Here is a 12,664-nt window from a genome sequence, read left to right on the forward strand (position 1 = left end):
GGTTTACTTAAGAGAGCTGACATGGAAATAAAGATACATTCATTCCAGAGCAGTAGACTTAATTGAGACAATTTTTTTCCTTGAAATATGTACTTCCTATTTAATTGTTTGCAGCTTTGTTTGTAATAGCAAAGAATTGGAAACAGCTTTAATATCCATAAATAGAAGATAGTGCTTGGCACATTTATACAATGGAATGTTAAGTAGCCACTGAAAAGTAATAAAATATAATCTGAAAATGTTGATATAGAAAGATCATCAAACTAAGTGAGAAAGAAATATGAGTGAGAAAGAGGTATAAACACTGTATGCAGTGTGTGATTCTTATGTATTTTCTCTCTGTATAGGTGAATAATAGGGTTCTAGTTTGTATAATGTAAATAAATCAAAATATTTATTTTATGTATACATGAGGAACCACTAAGAAAGTTTACTTCAGGAAAAGAGAGGCTAAGGAGACTTTTAGTTTTCATCATATTTTCTTTTTTTATATAGTTTTACTTTAAAATCATGCACACATTTTAAATTTTTGTATTTAAATTTTAAGTTACATTAAAATATTGAACTAAGTCATTTAGCATAAACTTAGTTATTCAGTGAACAACAAATCACTCTTAGACTCTTACGGTGAGTGTAGCACCATGCCAAGTGCTGGGGAGGACACAAAAGAAGAAACAATCACTGACCTAATGGAACTTAAAATATAACAGAGAAAATAAGATTCTCAAAGACAATGAGAAAAGAACATAAAACATAGATATTTGAGGCCAATGTTCATGAAGTAGATGACAGATATTATATGAATTGAGACTAGGAGAAGACAAGTTGCCAGTTATCATCAAGTAAAAAAAGCTATAATCTAAATTTCATGTTGAAGAAATGTAAAGATTAGATTGAGGGTAGAGGGAAATGAAGATGATAATCTAAGCAGGAGTAACATGCATTAGGCAGCTTTAGAAAGGCCACAGGTAAGAAAATAGCAAGGCCAAAATGTTTTAGGAAGGTGTATTGGCACCAGCATGAGGATTGATAGAAATGGGTAGAGAATGGGGAAGAAATAAGTTTGAAGACAGAAAGCAAAGCCTGAGTATTTCAGCATTTAGTCTAAAGAAAAATAAAATTTCGATGGAGAGGAAAGAATGAATCCAAAATATGCTAGAAAATAAAAGCATTCCTATATAGAGCCTAATTAAATGTTAGCAATGCAAAATGATTTTTAGACAATAAATGTTTCAGAGAAAAAGGTTTTTTTTCTTACTTTGGGCACATATTAATATATATTAATATAATAGCATGTCTATCAATTAAGAATAGAAACAGGTTTTTAAAAGGTCTATCATTATAATTACTGATATAGACATAAGTATAAATTAAATATAAACATATATTCTGTTTAGTAAAATTGACTACAACTTCAAAAACTCAAAAGTACAGAAAAATAAAAACTTTACTAAGAATAATCTAGGTATAAAATTTAAATATAGCAGAAAATAGTGAGAAGCTAGGCAGATAGAATGAGGAAAATAAAATACATGCTAACACATTGTCTCTAGAAGGAAATGAATGGTAATATGAAACTCTTAATATAATATTTCTACATTGACCTTAGATATTAGGAAATAAAATGTTGTCTCCATGCTTTTTCCCCTGGATTGGCCCAACCCTCCAGGATAATGTCAAGAGAAGAGAGTGAAACTCAAAGTCTAGATTGACAAGAGCAAGAAGTAGAATCCAAAGTTTAGACTGATTAGGTTGCTCTGAACCCCTACACAGAGCATCAGAAGACTGAGCACCTGCTTTTGCTCAGAGAGTATTTCTTAATACTAAATAAGGCTTCTTTTTAAGCAGTGATGCCACAATAACTAGATAAGACAACTTGGATGTAAAACTACATGATTTATTACTTAATATCATACTCCAACCTGGGTCAGAAGGAGTAGCAGTAAATGTGCAATTTCCCAAAGGTCTCTCTTACACTTCTTTTTACAAGGTGTCATGTTCTTTCCCTTGACGCCATTCTTGGTCTCTATAAAAAAGACTGAAATCCTTCCAAACTCCTCCCAGATCCTCCCCTAATGTGAGACATGTGGTCCCATCCCTTAATTATTGTTCACTTCATTTGAATGTGGTTTTTCTTATTACAATTTATTTTCATAAGGTAGGATCTTACTGTCAGGTCAATACAATGAAGCTTTAACTAGAACTCTTAATGCTACCTGGTCTGATTTCTTGTACTTTCTTGCCTACTCTTCTGTGATGGGCTGATTAAGGGCCCCTGAAAAATGTCTCCTCTGTAATCTCTGGAAATTGTGAATATGTTATATTACATAGCAAAGGGACTGTTCTTATGTGATGAAGGTTTTGGATATTGAGATGGGGAGATTATCCCTTTGAGCCTAATCTAATCACACGAGTCTTTAAAAGAGGAGAATCTTTCCCAGCTGGAGTCAGTCAGTGAGATGCAGTGTGAGAAGGATTCAATCCACCATTACTGACTTTGAAGATGGGGGGAGGGGACTACGAAACAAGGAATTCAGTTGGCATCTAGAAGCTGAGAAAAGCCATCAAGGAAATGGAACTTCAGTCATACAGCTGTAAAGAATTGAATCCCACTAACAATCTGAATAAGCAAAGGAAGATTCTTTCCTAGAGCCTCCAGGAAGGAATACAGCATTGCCAACATCTACATTTTAGCTTTCTTGAGACTCTAAAGGACCTAAGCCCACTGGACTTCTGACCTACAGAAATTGTGAAATCATAAATTTGTATTGTATTAAGCTACATAGTTTCCGGTAATTTGTTACGGCAGTAATAGAAAACAAATATACGTTCATTCTGTGGTTAAAAGGATGCAAGTCATTCTATAGGTTCTACTTTTCTCTTGTTCCTGTTCTCCTTTCCTTTCCCCCTCAGTGGTTAGCTGGTACAATTATTCTTCATTTCATATCTAACTCCTTATTGCTTCTGGCAAACTCTGATGCTTATCTATGTTTACTATATAATAAATTCCCTTTCCAATCAATATATCCCACTCAATATAAAAATTAAATAATTTTAAGTGTAATAATACTAATAGAGTAATTTATAATAGGATGCTTTGGTCTAAAACAACAAGAAATATAAAAACAAACAAGATTCCCTATGGTAGAAATTAGAAAATAAAAAAAATCAAGAAAGCATTATTTAAAATCTAGAAATCATTTAACAAGTAAACAAAGTAAGAAATATTTTCATTATAATAATAAATGTAAATGGGTGATTAGATCATAAAACAAAATCCAAATTACATATTTAAAGAAACACAAAAGATTAAATATTAAAGCTGTTATGAAAGCATACCTGTATAATACATTCAAGTTATAAGAAGGCATTTGTTACAATAATAACATTGGATAATTAATTAAAAACAAAAAACACAAAATAGAATAAAGGTGTTCTTTTTATATTGTTAACCTATACAATTTATGTAAAAGATTTAATTGGTATGAATTAGCTATTAAATAAAATTTTAGAGAACTATATAAGGCAAAACATGTTGTAAATGTAAGGCGGAATCAAAAGAAACAAAAAATTGAAGATTTAATAATAAATATTACTTCACAAAAGGATAAAATATAATGACGAATGTGCTCTGGATTAAAGAATATGATTTATTTAAATATATTCAAACAGAAATGCGACTCTTTATCAGTGCCCTTAATTAGCATGCCAATAAATTCCTGAAAAGAGAAATTTTATAGGTCAGATTCCCTATGCAAACTGCTTTAATTAATATTAGAAATTTGTAAAAATCGATTGTTAAAATGTAATCATTTAGAAATTTCAGTATTAATTTGTTCAGAATGAAAACACCACTATAATACAGAATATTTAGAAATCAACAACCGCAAAGAAGCTATATAGAATCTGACCAAAAGAGTACTCATGGATTAATAAATATAAGATTAATAATTTGTAGATTAATAAATATAAGATTAAATGGAAAAACAGAAAATAGTGGCACTAAGAACCATAAAATAATCAAGTGAGAAAGATCAATAGGTATGTATGATTTTCTAGGAAAATATAAATAACCAAAATTAATTGAAAGAAGATATAACTAAATCAAAAAAGATGAAAGCAATTTTTAACTTATCGAAAAATTACCCTTATGAAAGATCTCTTGACCCCTTCTGAAAACTGTATTTGTTCTATTGTTTTTTTATGAGTCATAATGCCTTTCTAATGAGGATGAGAAAAATGTATATTTATGCACAGCAGATGGTTTCCATCCAAGATAGTTCTAATCAGTACTGAGCACACCGCTCTAACAGAAATGTGTCCCCCATATTGCACAATATACCACCACAAGAGAAACTTGTTTGTTTGGGTTTTTCTTAAAGGCAGCCACCCCTAAAAGGAATGAACCAGTAAAGTCCTTAAACCTAGATGAGTTTGTCAAGTTACTTTACTCCACAATGACAAGAAAAATGAGTAGTTTGGGAACATACCCTTAAATTGGCTTTTGCTGCTTTCATGTTTCAATTCTTCTGCCCCTTATTCCTTTTCCCTTTCCAAATCACTTTCCAAATGATCTACAACCACCGAAGCCTTTGTTATAGACTGCTTTCTGGAGGACCTAAGCTAAAACAAGAGAAAAAAAGTGATGTCCCAAAAGGAAAGATGAAATTATGTTTTAACTAGAATCTAGCTTTTAATATGGATGCTAGAAATCACTGAAGAGTAAAAATTTAAGGCCCTAAAACCATACCATGTAGAATCCTACCTACTTTGAGTGGATGGACCCGGTCATAGGATGGAAAAAATATTCTTCACTTATTTCACTTCTTTTGCTTTCACTGGTTCCTATTAAGTAACGACTAGTTAGAAAACCCATTTGCACACTCATAAATAAACTTTTCCCTGTGAGAAAATATTCCCCTCCAACTTTTAAGAATAAATCACGTCTGATGCTGTTGATGTACATGAGTTTTATTGGTCTTTAAATACATATACATATATATATATATATCCTTAGGTTTAGAATAAAAGATTCGAAAAACAAATTTCAAGAAAGTTAGAGATAGAATGACAATCTTTGCATAAAAACCCTTTGGCACTTTTTCAAAAAATTTAAAACTTATCATTTAGCAAGAGAAATTCTGTGTTAACACTCTCTGTGCTTTCAGAGAAATTAACACTTCAGCAGATGTCAATGATGCTTTTTCTTTCCTTTAAGTAACGGCCTTGCTCAAATTCAAGCTTTAGAGCAAATTTTCTAAATGCACATTTATGGACTCTAATGACCTATTGTAGAAAATGTCTAAATTACCCAATTTGGGAGAAAAAATAAAAAGCAAAAATTAAAAGCAAGGAGATGAAAAAGATGAAAAGCCTATGGTTGATATTATTGTTCACTGGGTTTTTTTTTCCCCCTCAGATCAGCATTTTCTTTACAGTATGCCATAAATACATATTTCTATTTTATAAGGTATGTGCAACTGTACCACGGTGACCAAAAGGAGATTTTCCTTTTGACTGCTTACTGTCTGTCTTACTGGCAGTGCTAGAAATGAACAGGGATGCAGACCTCAGACAGGTTATCTATCAATCCTGGACAGAGTGACCTGCTCAGAATTGAGGGTATCCACTGCTCTGAGTTTGGTCTGGATCTGGTCAATTATAAGGTCAATCATGAGAGAGAGGGTCTAGATCCTGGGGAAGGATAAATAAGCACAAAGCGAGAAACAAATTCAGACAGTCAGAAACAATGGTATGCTCTGACCTGAGTGATATCTTACATAACTGCTTCATTCTTCCTTTCTTTGAATGTGAAGAGATATTGTAATTGTATAGCATACATCTTCAAGTCTTCATTTTGGCTATGGAGAAAAGTGTAAGAAATCTGATTAGATTTTACACTCGGTTTTACCCTTTTTAGTGTTCCTCCTGTGAGTCAAGGGAATTATATATGAACACTAACTAATTGTCTAGGGGTTAGAGATATCTATTATTCATCACCAATGAGTCCAGAAGTACAACATATTTTAGGATCCATGCTCTATTCTAATTTTCCTTTGTGTGGGGGGAGAGCAAACCAATGGCACAAATTTAAATTCCTGTTTCACAAGGGAAAACAATATCTAAAAACAATTTCTTTGATTACCAAAAATAATCAGATCTCCAGCTGGTCAATTTCCATTATGGATTTCCCTTTTTTATGCAAAAGCTGCCAGAGGGGAAAGTTGTTAAATATACCCCAGGATAGAGACACCATTACCCTGCAGAACACTGCATCCGCAGGACAGCACGTGCATGCCATAACTCCTCTAGATTACCAGAGAACACTTTCTGAAAAGTATCTGATGGCATTTTTTTTAACTCCCTACAATCTGCAATGTATGGGACTTCCTTCTCTTACTGTTTTATATTTACAGACCAAGAATCTAAATAGCCTGGAAGTATTCTAGTTAATCTGATTATCTTGGACCGCCAGATTAAATGATTCACTTCCCAGCTGAAAAATGATTGACCTGATGACCTGATTTGGTGGTTTGCAATTATCTAATTGAGATACATATTTCCAAATCTCTATTTCATGGCAGTATTACAACATTTGGAACCACTGCTTTAAGTATCAATCCTATGAGACCTAAGCTGGATCTGATGCTAACGAGTTGAGCTACACACATGTTGTATGCTCGCGACCTCCTTTACTGCCAAAAATCCGGTTACAGAAGTAGGTAAAAGACAGAGGGATTGTTAAAGAATTAAGATTAAATGACATTTTGAAGGGTTGTGCAAGGTCATGCCTTCGTCGTGAAGGAGGAACAGGAATATCTCAAGAATTAGGGAAAACTGATGATTTTCATTTTCTCCTTAGCTTCACTGGGGTCTTGAGTTAAAGTAGCCAACAGAGTAATGTGGCATCAGCAATTACTGAGAGCAAGCTCTTTGTAGGGCACTCTCTGATTGGGTCTAATGTTTCTCAGGAATTCCATTAGAGCTTTCATTTGCAGTGTTCTGGAGAGACAGCAAGGCTGCCAGAGAGCCCCACCTCCTCGGCATGTTCGGGATAGCAAGGCTGCCAACCAGAGTGGCCCTGAGCCCAGGCTGAGTGGCCAGAGCTGCCCCAGCTTGGCTGTGGAAACAAGCCCAGTCTGAAAGCCAGCAAAGCCCTGGTTGCAGGCATTTTCGATCATGTAGGTTTAATTTCTATTCTCAGAAACATTTCTGAAGCAAGCAATGAGTAGTTTATAAGAGATCTTCTTTATATTTTTCCTCTCCTTATATGTTAGTCACTTCTAAATAAGAAGTACTTTTCCCTTCATAGTTTTAATTTCAGGTAGAACACTCAACAAGGAAGTAAAGTTGTGACACAGAATTGTTGTGAGAACTGAATATGACTAAGAGGAACCAAGTCATAAGATGAGCTTTGACATCAAGAATTTTCCTCATTGCCACCCTTGGTACTGAAACCTCCCAGGTACACACCACATAAAAGAGCATGTTTATAAAGATCCAATTTGTCACCGTAACTTAGACATCAAAAATGAATGTGCAGTCCTAAGTAATTTGAATCTCATAACCAAGGTAAAAAAAAACATCCAATATTTTTATCTAAAATGTAACAGAAGATACTCATACATATGTATAAGAAGAGAATATGAAAATAGTGAAACAATACAGAAAAAATAAATTATCTTAAACTGCAGCCAAATGAACTGTGTTACATGTTAGAAACTTTCTAATTCTAACTGGAAAATTTATTGAGGAAAAAAGCATTCTATATGGTTGTCAGAAATCATTTTTAGGTAAGATTTTACCAATTTATTTATTTAAAAATTTTTGGAAAGACTCACTTACAGAGAAACAGAGGTGAGAACTACATGCTTTTTAGGGTTCCCTGGTAAATCTGTACTTTTACAGTCTCTGTCTTGATAGTCTACATGCTTTGTGTAGCTGGGAGGCTAAATTAGAAAGGGCACACTAGTCTCTTACTACTCTTTATTCACTCTTTAAAATTAAGAAGGTGCTTCCTGGAAGCACTCAAGAAAGTTTAGTAGAACATACATTCAGAGTGATAAGAATCAACAGTTATGGTCACACTATAGTGGGATACTAGGCTTTGTAGATCATGGATTTCACCATAATTATCTTTCCTTTTTCTCACCATCTTGCCACTTCTGTTCACTATCATCACAATTTCTCAAACTCACCATAATTAGAATAGCAATTGTTGACAGAAGTTTGGATTTCAAAACTAGAAAGTATTCTTAAATTGTTAAATAAGGCTGAGAAGAATATTATTTGGTGCAGGAGAGGAGGGAATTCTAAGTACCTGAATGTGTCAGAAGGCCACCAGTGTCTTTAAGACACCTGTCATGAAAGCTTCAAGAGCGGGGATTCTCTAGTAGCTACCACTCAAGTGAAGGGCTTTTAGAGAGATGACCTAAGCAGTCCCAGCCATAATATTCGTTATGACTGGAATATCTAGCTCTTCCGTCTGGTTCGCAAAGAGGCTTTGTCCCTGGTGTCAGATTGCCACTAGCTCTCTCTGAAAGATCACTAACTCCCTAATTTTTGACTTCTTTTTACCTCTCTCTGTGTTTTCTGCAGACCTTTGGAATGTGGGTTAACATGACATCAATTATATATACTCGTAGAGAGTCAGCAGCTTTCCTGAACTGCATTTTCATCTTACCCTTTCTCAGTGATTGTGGCAAAAGACAACAAAAATAAAAGTTTATGAAAACAAGGAAAAAGTAGGCTTGAAGGATGTTGAGGCCAGAGATGCTGGGAACTAATATAAAATACAGAACAGACACTAGTATTTAATGTTCAATCTAGAATACGCCAGAATGCTCCTCAAAATACAGAAACTCATTTTCATTGGATTATTTTATCAAAATCAGACTAAATGAGACTGTCAGAAGCTCTGCATCCTGCCAGTAATTGCATATGCCATCTATACTGTGATCCTTAGCAGAGGTTGTTATTATTAAACAAGGTCATATGAAGTGCCTGAATGTCCCCATGTTCTATGGATATTTTTTAAAAATATAATTTTCATTCTGGCTGCCAAATAAAAAGCAAACAAAAATTATATAAAAACACAGTCAAAAACAAGCAAAAGCTGTTACATTGACCACCCTGAACTATCATTGCTCTTCATATTTTAAACACTGGTGTCCCAATATATTCCATTTGCTATGTTTTAATAGGATGGATTCTCATAAATATAGTTCTTAGGGCTGAGTGCTATTGTTCAAATGTCTAAATGTTCTCAGTGTGAACTGGGCCCAAGGTACAACCCTATAAGCTTATGTTCTCTTGGGGATGGAGGTGAGGAGTTTGCTACCAAGACTTGAAGTGAGTGTAACTGTCCTATCCAAGTTGCTCCCAAAGGCCCGCTCCAGGCAAAGATGTGAAGCAAGTGAAATGTGCTTTTCCTGCTCTAAGCTTTCTCATTTCTATTCTTCCCCATTTGTCAGCATTTGCTTCCCTCGGCTTTTTAACCCTGTCGAAATTTACTCTCAAAAAAGAGCTCTTTGAAATCATTTTAAGTTAGAATGAAATTCTGTGTCGCTTCTCCCAGGGAGATTTGTATTTTAATTTCTAATGCTAATTGCAGTATGAAATGTTCTGCCCCTTTTGAGGAACTCCATGCATCGTTGGGCAGGATAGGAAGAGATTCTGGAGGGACACCAAAGAAAGCCTTCTCAGCACTCTGGAATGTACCATGAGTTCACACACACACACACACACACACACACACACACACACACACACACATGAAAAGAAACATTAACACATATCACCTCTCCAGTATCTGCTAGGAGGCATGGTAGCAATCATTTGTATGTTTCTCACTAAATTTTGTACTTCACATAAGTTAGACTCAAGTAAGAGGTCAAGTTTCTCCACCAAGGTCACACCACTATTCAATATCAGATCCAAAAAAAAAAAGCTTGGTCAACACCCAGGCTCTTTTTTTCTGTACATTCTAATTATTTTTTGTTGATTCGGGTTTGTACTGAAAGTGTTAATGGACATTTTCTGGGCTCAAATCCACATAAAAATATCAGAGAAGCCAAATGAGAAAACTTACATGTAAAATCTCAGAAATCCTAGAGAGAAGCCAGACCAATATCAATGTCTGAAGTCTTCATTCATTTTTTTCCATTTCTGAGGAGACACTTCATTTATCATCTCTGTGTCATCACTTGTTTTGGTTAACGGATAGTGTTACTCTTTAATTATGGATGGATCTCTCATAACTTCTGTGCTGTGAGGCATGAAACATTCCACATCACAAAACCTGGCATTCTTACTATGAATTAGTTAATATTTATTTCCCTGGAAATGTTTAGCAGTATCTGGGTGCTTGGCTTTCATGATGGAAACTTTCCCTTTCTTATCAATTTCATCATTACTATGAGCATTTTGTCTTATCATTGCTTTTTTAAGATCATAGGCAAAACTAATATAGTGTCCTTTCATGAATACCCCTGCATTCTCTAATCTCTATGGAAATGGGTGTCTTAACATTAGATGGACTTAATAGATACTTAGCACAGGTAAGAAGCCCTTGATGTTGGTACTTCTCAATATGTGACATTTCTCTGCATTACTACGCTTTAACTACCTATGTGCATAGCAATAAAGAAAGGCCATAAACATAATTTCATACCTCAATGGTTGCTGTATTAAACAAAGAGTATTTTAAAACAGTAGTTGACTTTGTTAGCAAGGCAAGTCACAAGTTTGAAAATTATCTATTTTCATTTACGTAGCAAGTACTAGTGGCATCCTGTCACATATGCCAGGCACTGTTCTTAAGCTAGGGAAACAACAGTGAGCAGATGATATAGCTCTGCTCTCTTACAGGCTAGTTGGGGAGACAGGTATTAGTCAAATGAAAATGCTGTGAGGCATGAAACATTCCACAAATGGATATATGTGCTATAAAGGAAAGGGAAAAAGGAGGAAAGAAAGGAAGAAAGAGAAGAAGAAAGGAAGAAAAGGAAGGAAAGAAGGAAGGAAGGAAGGAAGGACGGAAGGAAGGAAGGAAGGAAAAAAGAAACAAGTATCTATGAGAGTTTATAACAAAAGGACCTGCCCTAGAATGAGAATTTGAGGAAGTAAGGGCAAGCTTCTAGAGAAAGGGAGCTCAGAGCTGAATCTAAAGAATTATTAGTATTTATATAAGAGAGTGGGATGAAGAAGAGCCTTACAGACAGGATAGCAAGATCGGAGGCCTGACATTTGGAAAGAGAATGGAGAGTTTAGAAATTGAGAGAAGGCAGTTTAGCCTGAGCTCATAGACCAAGTGAGAGAGTGGTGATTAATGAGACTAGGGAGATAAGCAAGGCCAGACCAAGTGGACACTGAGGCAGTGCTGTTCTTCACTTTAAGCAATGGGAAGCTACTGTGAGGTTTAAGACTGGAGATAACATGATTGATTGGCTTTATATTTTGAAAAGATTTATTTCTGCTCCTGGCAGAGCTTGGGCTTGGTGAAAGAGAACACAATTATTAATTTTGTTCTCTAATGTCCAATTATTGTTAAGATTTGATGGGAGAGAAAAATGAGGAAATGCTTTATAATGTTATTAAGGAATTTATTTATTTCTGCTTTTTTTCTTTCTTTCTTCTATCAAAACTGGCTTATTCAAATAGAAAAATCTATCTGGAAAATGTATTCACTGAGCTTCGCTTAAAACAATATATAAAAAGTTGTATAGATGTATAGAAAACTTTGACTTCCCAAACAGAGTTGGAAGAGTGATAGATAATAAATGGTCAAGTACAGATTTATAAGCTAGAAGAAAATTTCTTTCTTTAATAAATGTTGTACAGGGAAGACATGATATATTTCCTTACTAACAAAGATATTCTAATCATCTGTAGAATGTTCTTCTAAGAAATATGGATGTTTTATAGAAGCATGGAATCAAAAGGAGCCTCTTTACCCAGATAGAAGTACACTAAAACATACTGGACAGATGTTTATAATATTTCTCTTAGTGCTAAAAATAGATGCATATTTGCTTGATTGATTCATTTATTTATTAAACACATTTTTATGGATCTTAATTCTATGTCAAGTACTAGTTCTAGAGAGACAGCAGAGAACTAAAGAGATAGTTTCTATTCCTGTGAAGCTTATATTTTGAGTTGGAGTAGAGAAAGAGAGAATCAAGGAAATATATATTATGTTAGATGGTGCAAACAAAGGGAGATGAGATTTTTAGATTGTAATTGATATATATTTATTTATAACTCATAAGTAATTTATAAATAAATAATTTATAAATAAAATTTATTTATAAAATTATCACCAGTAAGATTTTCTCTTGATATACGTATACATACATATCTCACTGATGAGATGGCATTTGAGAAGGTCAAAATGCTGACACCCTAAGTCAAAGAAAATCAAAGAAATTTTTAGATTGTAATTGATATATATTTATTTATAACTCATAAGTAATTTATAAATAAATAATTTATAAATAAAATTTATTTATAAAATTATCACCAGTAAGATTTTCTCTTGATATACGTATACATACAGATCTCACTGATGAGATGGCATTTGAGAAGGTCAAAATGCTGACACCCTAAGTCAAAGAAAATCAAAGAAACTCTTTTAAAATTATCTCTCCACCTACTGAGAAAA

The sequence above is a fragment of the Pteropus alecto genome, unplaced genomic scaffold (assembly GCF_000325575.1).
Source record: "Pteropus alecto unplaced genomic scaffold, ASM32557v1 scaffold20, whole genome shotgun sequence".
NCBI classification, from domain to species: domain Eukaryota; kingdom Metazoa; phylum Chordata; class Mammalia; order Chiroptera; family Pteropodidae; genus Pteropus; species Pteropus alecto.